Here is a 13,066-nt window from a genome sequence, read left to right as displayed (position 1 = left end):
ATTTCTAATAGCTTTAGGTTCATAATTCAAAATACTCTGCAGCTGAGGATGCAGGTAGCTGGGGGGTGGTTCTCTGTATTGTGTATAATAAGGAAGTAAAAGCAGAAACTCTGGCTACATATGGCTCCCTAACTCTGATCAGGTAGTGGCAATAAGGATAGAGACAGTAGGAATAAGTATTAGAGGCTAGCACTGTGATTCAGCTGATCAAACCTGAGCCCAAACTGCATGAATGTAGAAGAAGCAAAGCATTTGAGTCCATTTGGCTGCATCTGTAATGATGTTACCAGGTGATGGGATTTCACCAAAAGAAACACAGAATAGGGGAAATACAGCAGAAATTAATCTTCTCTGGAGTTATCACAGCAACTAATGACTCCGTAGCAAACATGATGAGGATCTGCCACAGTGTTTAAAAAATCTCTACAGATTGTTATCACTGTTTCAACAGCAGTGTGATGGAGACCACTATGGTGATATCTAAACTTCTTAGGACAAGTGGGTTAAAGCACAGGGGATCCAACAGTGGAGTCTCACAAAGTATAATTGTGAGGTCCTCAAGAGGAGCTCCACCAAGATTGTAATGAATGTATCCTGCTGCACAGATATCCTCAGCCTGGAAGTCTGGAAAAAATGGTGGCTTCTGGATTATTTCTGATGCTTGGGGGAAAAAAGCACCACTCCCTTAGAAGCTAAAGGAATTCACATTTAATTGAAAGAAACCTAAAACTTTATTCCAGAGGGCCCAATGTCTTTTTTTTTTTTTTTTTTTGTTGCAACTTCAGACTCACTTGAGAAGAAGAAAGATAATTGTAGCTCCCACTATACTTTAAAACAGTTCTGAATATCTGTGTCCCATCTGGGCGACCTTTAACAAAGCAATTATCATTCCTGTTTGTGAGAACAGCGCTCCTATTTCCTGCCTCAAATTCAGTGTGATAGGAACTGTAGAGAAAACTTAATAAATCTTTGTGACTTGAAACTCCTTTCCTTAGTCAGATGTGAAAGACCCTTCAAACACCATTGCACTTTCATACCCTTTGAAGGGATGTCAAGTGTTTAGCATGTTGCCGAAGTGCAAGAGAGTCAAAGCAATGCAGTTCACTGCAAGCCAGGGCTGCCTGTCCTGCTAAGGCATTGGAGAGAGCAATTAGTGCTAAATGAGGGCTATCACATTCTGTAAGCGCCTAATTTCAGCATTTCTTTCCACTATGTAAAGAGATAGGTGCTTTGGAGACCAAGTAGTCTGAATTGCTCATTCCTTTTTTGACTCTGAGTACAACTCAATGGTTGGAACAAGTCAACAACTCAATGGTTGGAAACTAGCCTGATCTGCAACTTCAACACTAGCACTGTTTTTGAAACTTCTTTATCCATCCAGCTGGGAAATCTGGGGTATCAATGGAGATCTGTCTTTAAAAACTAATGCATTTGTATTCATATAGTGGTGACAAGACCATTACATAATTCATATAGAATCCATTAGTTATTATTGCAGTTTAAGAAAAAAGCAACTGATTTTGTTTAATTTAAAATCTACTCTGATGCTGTAGCTAAGTCTAACCTGAAACTCACTGATTTAGTATTCAGCTGAAGAAAGAGTGTCTAAGAAACAGAAGAGATTAAAACAATCCATGAAAAAAATAGGGTGAAGCCAGGAATGAAAAGTAAAGACTGTAAAAGAAACGGAACAGAAGAAAGAAATTCAGCAGAATATGCAATATGAGTCTTCACATTAGAAAACACAAATGCAATGGTAGTACTTGATGGAATTGACATTAGGTTGGCCCAAAAATAGCCACAATTATATGCTTTCCTGTGTGTACCTATGAGAGCTGCTGGGACTGATATTTCTATCTACTGCATATGTACACAGAAATATTATATATGTTTTCACAAAAGCATTATTGCTGAATGTATTGTGTATGTGTGGCTGCTAAGTGTTCTAGCACTGAGATTCTTACTGATATATCCATAAATTATGTTTTCTGTTTACCTTCATAGATGTCCCTAAAAGTAAAGCTGAAAATCCTTGATTTTTCATCAGTGCATGAACATAGGAGGATTTAATGAAGAAGAGTTTGCACTCTACCTAATAAGCTTAATGACAGCATGTTCCATTTTCCCTCTTTCTAACATTTAGGCTGGGTACTTTTCTGCATTCATAGACTGTTTTGTTTTTTTTTTTTCCTGCCCTACCTACCAATCTTTTATTATTTTCTTGGAAGGAAGTTAGAAATCTTAAGGTATTTCTTCCAATTGTATACAAAGTGGACTGGATTCTTTGCTTACTCTAGACAGAGATCAAGACTTTTATTTTTCTCTTTTAAATCAGGGTAGCTTTTCTGTAGAAGATGTGATCAATGGTTCGGGAGCTGCAAACGGTAAAATAAGCAATAGGCATTTCAAACTGATTGGTGGCTTCCAGGAACAGTTTTCACATAAGGAAAAGGACCTGCAGTCTTCAGAAGCACACTGTGGGACAAAGTACTTTGCTATGATGCTTAGCGGCACTAGATGGAGAGGGACTGGATGTCCAATGGCACACTTATGGAACCCTGCTGACTAGACAGGTATGTATAAGAAGAGGAACTGAACAGTTACAGAATCTGGGTTGATTGCCTGCACAGGATGTTTCTTAGAGTGGTGAGTGTTAAATGTATACTGCTCAGACTCAAAACTTACTAGGCACTTAATGAAAATGTGGATGATGGCAAGCAGTATGTTACGGTATTTACACAGTGCATTGGTAATTTTGCTGCAGTATTAATACAGTTTTGCTTAGATACAGAAAAGATGTAGGCAAGGTCTTGCTAGTGTTGTAGTTTTCAAGGGACAGAAAATTAACAACCCAAGTTACAAACCTCTGTCTATTAAAAGCTGAATTAGCAGATACTGGGGAGTGAATATATGTCATGAAGATGGAGTTTACAGATTGTATGGTAAACTGAATAATGCACATCATTCACAACAATCAAGAAAGTGGGAATGGTGAGATAAGATTTCGAGTAGGGTTCTCAAAGCCTTCAGGAATCTTTGCCCTTGTTGCTAATTAATTGGAATTTTCAACTTCTGGCAAAAATTCTAGCAGACAGCCTGCAGGATATGATCTGTAAGATTATTAGCTGAGACCAAGTAAGTTTTGTAAATGAATGACTATGACCAGAGAATTACAATAAAAATACTCAATATTATCTAAAAAGCTAGTGGCATGCGGGAACCCCGGCAGCCTGTGCAATCAGTGATAAAAAGGCCTTTGACAAAATAAACTTGAGGTTTCCATTATGCACATTAGGAATGAAGTCACAAATTTATAAGCTGATAAGAACTTTTATTTTAGGCTCTTAGAATAAATGACATTTAAAAAATCACCTCTGCAAGGAAGGTTTTTCAGTGGAGGCTGGTGCAAATCAGGTGGATATCTTGGGATTCTTTTCTTTGTTTTCTAACGTGCTATTTTCTAATGGCTATTGATACCCATATATTAGAGTTTCTTGAATGCAGTAATTCTACCATGACAATTTTAAAAATATGACCAGTTATTAGAAATGCACAACTGAGAGGTAGTGGGAATTCTGAATAAATAAGAAACAATATCTGATTTATACTAAAAAATGAAGAAGCCTGTTTTATCTGTCCAACATCTCTAGTACTTTGAGTGTCTTATTGAAAAAAATCTAGCCTTCTGGCAAAAGAAAGTTGCTTAGTAAAACTGTGCCACTGAAAGTCAGTCAAATTACCATATACATCTTGATTCCAGAGGCTGGTTTTGGTGAAAACCAATCTTATTCGCAATCTTATTCTGCAATAACCAGTTTTTCCTTTATTAGGACAAGGCAAATGATGCTTCTGGATGGTCTTGATGTGAAAGTAATATCTCCTTATGTGTAAAGTCTCCAGTCTCTCTAACATATTATTGCCATAAGTACTGAAAGACATTCAACCTGAAATTACACCAAAGAAATAAAGATCAAGTTGCTCCTCGGCTGATTTAATATCACTGTCACTTGCAATAAATGAGTATGATATGATACCTAGGAAAGATGGGAAGTGGGAATATAATGGTACAACGCATCTTGTGATCACTCCTCCAGGCTAATCACAGAGGCTCAGGAAAGGAAAATGTTCCTCCAATCTGAGAACAGACAGAAGACCACGCATACAAGTCCTGTCCCTGTAAAGGTGAACATTGTTCCAGCAACAGTTAGAAAAAGCCTCACTCCATGGTTTCACAGAGTAAGAGTGAAGGTGAGCATGGAGAGAAGTGGTGATAGTGAAAATATTTAGTCAGATTCCAATTAGAAATGGATATGAATTTTTATCTGCTACTTTATATAGTCACTGTAACAATCTGAGAGTTGCCCCTCACTTGAAGGCCTTAAGTGAAAGCTGAGAGTGTGATCCCTCTTGTTTAATTTCAGGTGCCTTCTGCATGGACCTCTGCTGCTGAGCGGGTCATCCAGACTTCCTTCAGATTCAGTGGGGAGACATAAATATGTGCAAACAGCACTTGGTTCATCCAGTCTTCTTTAGGAAGATTTAAAGATAAGTTGTTTTGTAATAGCTGATAAAAATTACTGTTTTATTTTTCATTCCATTTTTATGAAGAATCTCCAGGACTACCTCATGGGTAGACATGTCAAGTGAATCTCTCTCTGTATGGCTTTAAAGTCACATGCAGGAGAGCAACTGGAAGAAATGGAACTCAAGCAGAAAAGCCCATAGGTGAAATCTTAAGGCCAGTATTACAATGGAGGCTAGAAAAGGCTCTTAAAGATATCCCTTAGGACACAAAATTTTAGTTTGAGGAAATAATACCTGACCGGGAGTAAAACAGTTGAGACAGAAGTTACACCAAAAAAGTGAAGGTACTGTAATGATAGTTAATTTTGAGGCTAGTTATCTCATGTCTCATGTTATGAGATATGTTACATGAAATCTCATGTATCTCATGTTATCTAATGGCTTAGCCGCGTTTAACTCTCATAATCTATATTTCCCCAATTTAGAGAAAAGAATGTTGTGTGGGACAGTGTTGAATGCTTTGCACAAGTCCAGGTCAGTTCCTCTTTCCTTATCCACCAACACTGTAGCCCTATTGTAGAAAACCACCTGATTTAACAGGCTTGATTTTCATTTAAGGCACGGTTTAAGGCACAGGTGAACGAGGTGCAAAGGGGCATGGTTTAGTGTTTAATAGGAACGGTTGGACTCAATGATCCGGTGGGTCTCTTCCAACCTGGTTATTCTATGATTCTATGATTCTATGTCCTTTCAAAAACCAAGTAGTTCTGGCAGTAGAGAATATAATTAATGATACTGTAAAACTCTAGGTCTCATAGGATATCTGAAAGGAGTAAATAAACATGGAAAAGATGCACAGATGTGGCATCTGAAAGGAACAATGACAAATCAGCAGAACCTCACAAAATATAGACACCAAAGTTATAACTTAAATCTGATTGTTTATCACTGTCACTCCAATCTTTAGAAAGGTCAAGAAGGAGAATCCAGGAAACTACAGGCCAGTGAGCCTCACGTCCATCCCTGGAAAGGTGATGGAACAGATCATTATGGATGTCATCTCCATGTATCTGGAAGAAAAGAAGGTTATTGGGAGTGGTCAGCAGGGTTCACCGAGAGGAAGTCCTGCTTGACCAATCTGATAGCCTTTTATGATGGCATGATTGCCTGGGTAGATGAGGGGAGAGCAATGAATGTTGTCTACCTCGACTTTAGCAAGGCTTTTGACAATGTCTACCACAGCATACCCATAGGTAAGTTTAGGAAGTGTGGGTTAGATGAGTGGATTGAGGACTGCCTGGATGGCAGAGCTCAGAGGGTTGTGATCAGTGGTGCAGAGTCTAGTTAGAAGCCTGTGGCCAGTGGTGCTCCTCAGGGGTTAGCACTAGGCCCAGTCTTGTTCAACATATTCAGCAGTGACCTGTATGAGGGAACAGAATGTACCCTCCATAACGTTGCTGATAATACAAAACTGAGAGGAGTGGGTGATACCATGGAAGGCTGTGCTGCCATTCAGCAAGACCTTGACAGCCTGGAAAGCTGGGTGGAAAGGAACCTGATGTACCTGATGAACAAAGGCAATTGTAGGGTTCTGCACCTCAGGAGGAACAGCCCTCTGCACCAGTAGAGGTGAGGGGTTGACCTGCTGGAAGGCAGCTCTGCGAAGGACCTGGTAGACAAGAAGTTAACCATAAGTGATCAATGTGCCCTCATGGCCAAGAATTCCAATGGTGTCCTGGGGTGTATCAAGAGAAGGGTGGCCAGTAGGTTGAGGGGGATTATGTTCCCCTTCTACTCTGCCCTAGCAAGGCCACATCTGGCATATTGTGTTCATTTCTGGGCTCCCCAGTCCAAGAAAGACAAGGAACTACAGGAGAGAGTCCAGCAGAGGGCCAAAAAAAAGATGATATGGGGCTGGAGCATCTCTCTTATGAGGTAAAGCGTAGTGAGCTTGGTCTATTTAGTTTGGAAAACAGAATACTGAGAGAAGATCTCGTAAATTCTTATAAATATCTAAGGGTGTCAAGAGGCTGGGGCTAGACTCTTCTCACCAGTTCCCAGTGACAGGACAAGGGGCAATGGGCACAAACTGGAACACAGGAAGCTTCACCTCAACATGAGGAAAAACTTTACTGTGAGGATGACAGAGCACTGGAAGAGGCTGCCCAGGGAGGTTGTGGAGTCCCCTCTGGAAATACTCAAAACCCACCTGGACACTTTCCTGTGCAACCCGCTGTAGGTGAAACTGCTTTAGCAGGGGATTTGGGCTAGACAAGTCCCTTCCAACCCCTCCCATTCTGTGATTCTGTGGTTTTGTTTATGCCTGTTAACAGGTACAAATGAAAAAAGGAAATAACTTCAATGAAAATGGCTTGTATACAGTATAAATATATATGTTGTGATGTATAGCTCTTAGGAAGACACAGCTTTTAGTCTTTCTCCAAATGACACTAGCTTCTCTTACCACATGGATGTTTAAGCATTATGAGGCATGAAATTAGGCTGTGGGAATAAACATTGCAGGATTAGCCTTTTCCCATGCTCGCTAGTCAGAGCATAACGTGCTCTGCATCATGATAGCTGGGTAGCTGTTCAGTTCTACTGTCACTGCTCTATGCTGATACATCATATCATCCATTTTTTAAAGAATCTTTAACTCTATTCTTCTTTTTTTTTGTGCTAGCCAGACATATATTCACTATGTTAAAAAATTATGGATTGCATATTTTGCTTCCATGACCAAATGCAAAGGTTTCCAATGAATGAGTGCATGCTGCTTCTGCGTCTAATATATTTCAGTGTTTCACAACACTGTTGACAAGTCACATCATTTCCAAGGTTCTTAAAAGCAGTTAAAATAATGTTCATAGTAGCAATAATTAGCAAACAGACTATATGAATAATCACAGTCATTCCCACAAAGATTTCTTGTTTTCACAGACTAATCCATTACCTGCTTCAATGAACCGTCTTGTTAATTTGCAGGACTTTCACCCCTAGGTGATGGAAATACCTGCCCTCTTCCCAGTCTCCCATTAAGTATGGTTTTCAGTAATATGTATAATTCATGAGAAAAATTTGTTTGTCAAGCATTCCAGACAGGTCACTTAAATCCTAGATCAATTGATAATGTTCACACCAACATGGCATGGAATGAAAATAACCCTTACGCTGCCTTCAGTATTTCCTTTAAACTAATAAGTTGGGCTTCAGCTTTTAAAGATGCATAGGATTCATTATTATTTTAAATAAAGATTAGCAACAGAGCTTTTAGAAAAATAAGATTTCTACTCAGAATGCGCTTCTTTGAATGCTAGCAACAAATACAATTCACTGTCACAAATGCAGTCTGGCTTTTCTTGCAGCAGTAGCATGTTGGAAGCTGGACAGGGAAGACAGTTGAGGGAGCTTTTAGCTTCTAGCACATCAAGGTAGAATCTATTTGGAACAGCAAAGTTGTCATTCAACATATGTTGAAGGCCTAGATTAAAATTTCCATCTGCATTACATCGTGTTTCTGTCCCGACAAGAGTATTCTATCCTGTGCAACTTGAAATGTTCTAAGCAAAATCTATATTTAAGTACACTTGAGAGCAGTTAAACTCAACTGGGTATATAATATCTTCTTGCAGGTAAAGGCTCTGCTTTCTAATTCCATTATTCTTTTTTTTTTCTTATGCATCTTTATGCCAGCACTGAGCAGAAATATCATTTCTATTTGTCACTGGATACTTCATTAAGGGGAAGGTAGAGGAGAGCACAGCACAAAGTCTGGATTTTTATATATGATCTCCTGCACCTACTGATGTCAACAGACAATTTCTAAGTGATGTCTACAGAACCAAGGCTATAACTAGTGCTTGATCTGAAAGAAATGATTCATTATATTCTGTTGCACATTAAGAAAATTCTGAATTTGTGAATATTATGTATTATTAAGAATTTTATAATCTTGCCTTCCCATTTACAGATTTATACTGTATTAATTTGATTTATTTGTCCATTTATATTTAAAACCATTAGTCAGTACTATGGATCCAATCAATGTAAACAAATTTAAGTACTACAGTGTTCACATATAATTAAAAAATAGATATATGTAAATGTGACATTTTAATGAACAGGCGTATATGTATCAGTCTGCTATAATCTAACATTTCCTGATCATAAATACTATTCCCTTGTTGTTCTGTGCTCACTGTGCTTAATCCTGCAGGAATTATCGTTTGTTGCTACACTTTGTAATGTGCAGAACTTTATATAAATGAATGCAGAGACTGTGATTTTTACATAAATACTTCAGACTAAATAAATACTGAAAAATAAGTTTTGCAACTCGTACTAAAAGCACTTATATTTATTGCATACAGGAAACCTGAAAATCAACCTTCTTGCTTAGGTCATCAACAATTCTCATTGAACCATACTTTCATAAGCGACCAGTTGCTGAACTCTCACTCAGACCAGCAGAAGTCCAGATAGATCCTTCTGCATGTTGGGCTGTTTGTGCTTAGGCCCATAGGTGGAAGTTTGGACAAAGGCATTTCCTTACCTCACTGAGAAGGTTTGACCCACTATCATGTACAACACTCCTAAACCAAATATCAGACATGGGCAGAATTCACTTTTGCAGGTGCTGCCTTGGAGCCTCTGACACCTTTTCACTTTTTTTAAAAAAAATGCGATCTGCGTTTTCTTTCTTCAGGTGACATTAGTCTCACCTGAATTCTGGCATATTAATAGGCAATTGCTTGAGTAAGGTTAGTCACCCAAGTTCCCTCTCATAAATGTAAATGTCACGCACCTCCCACAGAGGTTAATCCACCATATTCTTGGGATAAAAAGTCTAGGCAAGTAGGATGACTCAGTGAGGAGGTGCTCATCCATTGATCACATGGGCAGATGAGACACCTAACACCAACTTAGTGTTGAATTTTTCATTGTTGCTTAAAGGTTTAGATGAGGTGAATCTTGTTCCAAGATATTAATTTCCTTCCTTTTTCATGCTTTTTGCATGAAAGTCACTTTAAATTGGCAGCTTGCTATTTTCCTGTTTCATAGAGTTGCTGCGTGTGTAGATCCATGTGCATTCTACACGTTAATATGGGCGTGAGCGAGTTGAACTCTGTGGTCTGAGCCACTGAGGTTGTCAGATGAGATGATCTCTGATAGCTTTGAAGTCCATCAGGCAGGGGAACTTCACTAATGCACTCCAGCACTGTGTTGGCCCAGCATTTATAGAACAGCAACTCGTAATGATAAAGTAATGAAGTGTTCAAGTGAGGGACAGATGGATGACTGCTTTCCCCACCTTTTCCAGTGAGACTTGCACAAATGCATGACATAGATAACGACTGGTATCTGCACGGCTTCTTGGGCACAAGAACAATGAGCTTGTAGTTATTACTTTCAGTGGTACAGGAAAAAAGACTAAACTCACATGAATTGTGTTTCTGACCATGCTTTGAGAAACAAGCAACCTTTGTCTCTGAACTGCTTACATCACCAAATTTCCATCTATCTGATTTTAAATTGACCTACATGGTTATATGGGAGAGGTCATATGGGAGTCTTGTGGGAGAACTTCAGTCTTCCAGATATCTGCTGGAAGTACAATACAGCAGAAAGGAAGCAGTCTAGGAGGTTCCTGGAGTGCATGGAAGACAACTTCTTCGCACAGCTGGTGAGTGAACTGACAAGGGAGGGTACCTTCCTGGACCTGCTGTTCGTGAACAGAGAAGGCCTTGTGGGGGATGTGGCCGTAGGAGGGCGCCTAGGAGAAAAGCGAGCATGAGATGATAGGGTTTTCAGTTCTAGGTGAGGTGAAAAGGGTGGTTAGCAGGTCAGTAGCACGAAATTTCCAGAGGGCAGACTTTGAACTCTTCAGAAGGCTGGTTGGCAAAGTCCCACGGGAGACAGTCCTTAAGGGCAAGGGAGCCCACGAGGGCTGGGAGCTCTTCAAAAAGGAAATCCTAGCAGCTCAGGAGAAAGCCATCCCCATGTTCCAGAAAAGGAGCTAGCAGGGGAAAAAAACATCTTGGTTGAACAGGGAGACCTTGAGAGATATCAAAAAGAACAGAAATGTTTATGGGCTTTTGAAGAAGGGACAGGCATCTTGGGTGGACTACAGGAGGGAAGTAAGATTGTGCAGAGAAAAAATCAGGAGGGCTAAGGCCCAACTAGAAATCAGATTGGCAAAGTCTGTGAAAGATAACAAAAAATCTTTCTATAAATATATTAACAATAAAAGGAGGACTAGGGAGACCATACAGTCCCTATTGGATGCAGAAGGAACAACAGTGACAGGGGACGAGGAAAAGGCTGAGGTCCTTAACGCCTTCTTTGCCTCAGTCTTTAATTGTAAAGAAAGTTGTTCCCTCTGTGTACAATCCCAGGAGTTAGAGGAGTAAAATGAGTCTCCCATGATCCAAGAGGAGGTGGTCAGAGACTTGCTTGCCCGGCTAGACACCCACAAGTCTATGGGGCCAGATGGGATCCACCCAAGGGTATTGAAGGACCTGGTGGATGTGCTGGCCAAACCCCTTTCCATCATCTTCCAACAGTCCTGGAAGACTGGGGAAGTTCCACTGGACTGGAGGCTGGCTGATGTTGTGCCCATATACAAGAAGGGTCACAGGGAGGATCCAGGGAACTACAGGCCTGTCAGTCTGACCTCAGTGCTGGGGAAACTCAGGGAACAGGTGATCTTGAGTGCTGTCATGAAGCACATGCAAGAGAACCGGGTGATCAGGCCCAGTCAACACGGGTTCACGAAAGGCAGGTCTTGCCAAACTAAGCTGATCGCCTTCTATGACAAAGTGACTTGACTACTGGATGAGGGAAAGGTTGTGGATGGGGTCTTCCTGGACTTCAGTAAAGCCTTTGACACAGTTTCTCACAGCATTCTGCTTCAGAAACTGTCAGCCTCTGGCCTGGACAGGCACACACTCTCCTGGGTGGAAAACTGGTTGGATGGCCGGGCCCAGAGAGTGGTGGGAAATGGTGTTAAATCCAGCTGGAGGCCAGTGACAAGTGGGGTTCCCCAGGGCTCAGTGCTGGGTCCAGCCCTGTTCAATGTCTTTATCAATGACCTGGATGAAGGCATTGAGTGCACCCTCAGCAAGTTTGCCGGTGACACTAAGCTGGGTGGAAGCATGGATCTGCTGGAGGACAGGGAGGCTCTGCAAAGGGATCTGAACAGGCTGGACCACTGGGCTGAGACCAATGGCATGAGGTTCAACAAGGCCAAATGCCGGGTCCTGCACTTGGGGCACAACAACTCTATGCAGTGCTACAGACTAGGAGAAGTCTGGCTGGAGAGCTGCCTGGAGGAGGAAGACCTGGTTGTGTTGGTTGACAGCCGACTGAACATGAGCCAGCAGTGTGCCCAGGTGGCCAAGAAGTCCAATGGCATCTTGGCTTGTATCAGAAACGGCATGACCAGCAGGTCCAGGGAGGTTATTCTCCCTCTGTACTCGGCACTGGTGAGGCCACTCCTTGAATACTGTGTTCAGTTCTGGGCCCCTCACCACAAGAAGGATGTTGAGGCTCTGGAGCGAGTCCAGAGAAGAGCAACAAAGCTGGTGAAGGGGCTGGAGAACAGGCCTTATGAGCAGCAGCTGAGAGAGCTGGGGTTGTTTAGCCTGGAGAAGAGGAGGCTGAGGGGAGACCTCATCGCTGTCTACAACTACCTGAAAGGAGGTTGTGGAGAGGAGGGTGCTGGCCTCTTCTCCCAAGTGACAGGAGACAGGACAAGAGCAAATGGCCTCAAGCTCTGCCAGGGTAGGTTTAGGCTGAATATTGGGAAAAACATTTTCATGGAAAGGGTCATTGGGCACTGGAACAGGCTACCCAGGGAGGTGGTTGATTCACCTTCCCTGGAGGTGTTTAAGGCACGGGTGGACAAGGTGCTGGGGGGCATGGTTTAGTGTTTGATAGGAATGGTTGGAATCGATGATGCGGTGGGTCTCTTCCAACCTGGTTATTCTATGATTCTATGATATGCTTATGTTTAACACAAATAGTTGTCCTACCTAAGAGAGTAGTTTCATGAAATGCTGTCTTTGGTTGTGAAACTGTTTTAAGAAATTCCTGACGTTGGAGCCCTCAGCTGTGCCCCTAAACTGGAAACAGCCTCATTTGTGCTGTGAAGAATCCTTGATCCAGCTCTGCCAGGAAATGATTGCAAAGGCAAAAAAATTGAGGGTTGTGTAGGGTGAATGATAAACTTTTGGGGCTACAAGAATATCTTATGGAGACAAAAACTGCAAAAAGCACATTCATGTTACTGTTGGATATGCAAAATCTGTATTTGCTTGGGGCAGGATGGTTGGATGTGATGGACAAAGCAGGTACTTAAAAGTATGTTCTTCAGTCATGTTCTTCATCTGAGGTAAATTTGTATAGCTACCTCCTCTTTAATGAACTGATGCCTACTTCTACTAGGTAGTCCCGATTTACTTATATTTTAAATTTTATTCTGTACTGTTTGTTGAGAACATTGAAAACATTAGGCTGTTTCTGTCTTAGCTTTCTGACTTCA

The sequence above is a fragment of the Phaenicophaeus curvirostris genome, chromosome 3 (assembly GCF_032191515.1).
Source record: "Phaenicophaeus curvirostris isolate KB17595 chromosome 3, BPBGC_Pcur_1.0, whole genome shotgun sequence".
Classification (NCBI taxonomy): Eukaryota; Metazoa; Chordata; class Aves; order Cuculiformes; family Cuculidae; genus Phaenicophaeus; species Phaenicophaeus curvirostris.
Note: the sequence above shows the minus strand (reverse complement) of the source record.